This window comes from Arachis ipaensis, chromosome B03, assembly GCF_000816755.2.
Source record: "Arachis ipaensis cultivar K30076 chromosome B03, Araip1.1, whole genome shotgun sequence".
NCBI classification, from domain to species: Eukaryota; Viridiplantae; Streptophyta; class Magnoliopsida; order Fabales; family Fabaceae; genus Arachis; species Arachis ipaensis.
In genome coordinates this window covers 27,993,492-27,995,635 of record NC_029787.2, presented here as the reverse complement: position 1 = coordinate 27,995,635, position 2,144 = coordinate 27,993,492, and positions in this window count along the sequence as shown.

Sequence of the window (2,144 nt, the reverse complement as noted above, 5' to 3'; positions counted from 1 at the left end):
TTAAATTATTATTTAAAATATATCATGATATAATTTTTAAAATATTAATATAGAAACTCTTCTGTAAATCTTTTTCGCCGAAGAAAAAACACTGTTAGGAATAATATCGATAAAAGAAATTATTGAAGAACTATTACAAATTTATTAACTTAAACATTGGTTCTAATTAACAATTAATTAGGTTATATAGCTAGAACAAATTAAAGCATAGAAAACCCATCTCAGCACGAAGGTATTTTAGGTACAGTTTCAGAGACTTTTCAAGGTTTCGATTTGATAAAAGAAACAGTGGCCAAATAAAAAAAGAAAGATCATTCTTAAGGAAAGAAATAATTCATCCTTCATATGTATAAAAAATTGTTATTATAATAACATTTGGTACAATATCATATTTAAAAGTACATCTCCTTTCAATTTGATAATTTTATAACAGTAAGTGTAAGTTCTAATTTTTGCAACAATAAAAATTCATTATTGCAAATGATGTTAAAATGGAGTAAAACTCATGAGAAAGAGATAAATTTTAAGTTATTAGTATAATAAATTAAAATATCAACAATAAAAAATTAACATATTAAAAATGATAAATTACATGTTATTTTAGAGAGGGTTGGGTAGAATTTACCTATATATAAATATATAATTTTAATATAAAATATATGTAATATATAAAATAATTAGTAAAATGATTATATTGTATCATATTTAAGTTTTTACTTTAATTTATGTTATGTATGTGATAATGGTTATATAAGTTTTGAAATTTAATTTTATTTGTTAGATTTTAATAATTATAGGGGCGGGTAGGATACTCGCAAAAACGAGTTTTTTTTCAATTATTAACTTTTAAGCTTTTTAACTGAATCGCTTTATTATACATTTTTTTTGGGGAAATAAAGTATTATAATTATTTTACCCAATTTTTTAAAAATATTTTCCTATAAATTAAAAGACATTAGAATATTATAATGGTTTCTCGTTCACATTCATATTGGAGTATTCTCGACAAAGAAATTGAACAAAAACTCACAATACATTTAAAAAATCGGATTTTTTTTTATATGGAAGTAGAAGTGATGATATACTTTAATATTATAATTTTTTGTGTTTTTTAAAACTGTGAAAAGTACACAAATGGGAGGGTCCGATTTCTGAACTTCAAATTTTTAAATTTTTTTTTAACACAAATCGGATGATCCGATTTGTGTACCTCTCAGAAATTGGACGGTCCAATTTATGTACCTCTACAAATCGGACGGTCCGATTTGTGTACTTCTAGAAATCGGACGATCCGATTTTTATACCTCTAATAAATCGGACGGTTCAATTTTTACTTCTCTAGTTAAACGATTTCACATTTGAGTATAACACCCCAACAATCCACATTTTAAAAAAACACCACTACTACTCCAATATTAAAAATAAAAAGTTCTACATACAACTTCAAATCATTCAATTGAAGCAATAGTCACACGGTAAAGGTGGCAGCGTTTTATCTCCTTAAATTTTAATTAAGAATTTAACTAATATATATTTTTAGTCAAGCACTTTTTTTTTTCTTAATTTGCCTTTTTCTTTCTCTCTCTTTCTCTTTTTAAATTTATAAAAAATCAGGTACAGTTAATTTTATATAAAGTTGATAGTTAAAGATCATTAAATAAATTGACTAATTTGACTAAATTTTTATCTACTTTATGTAAAATTTACGTAAAATTAACTGCACATAAATTTCCTCCTTTTAAATTACTTATTTTATCTTCTTCTCATATTATTCAACCATTCTATCACATAAGAAATTATGAAATTAGAATTTTAAAATAAAGCAACACAATTAAAAGTCTTTGATTCACCTGGTATATATACAAAATTCTCCATGTATACTAAAAATTAATTATTAAATTAATTACATATATTTTATACATATATAAAATTATTAATTTATCCTTTTTCTCTCACCATCATCTATCATATTTTTCTCATCCTTCATCCATTACACTCTGTTCACCTTTTCTGTCATCCCCACCTCCACTACAGTCTACAGGCACTACTACTACAACCCCAATTTTCATTTCACTCGCTACTACTCCTAAGTCTCCGTTATTGCACACGACACTACAGCAATCACACCCCACAAATCCTAAACC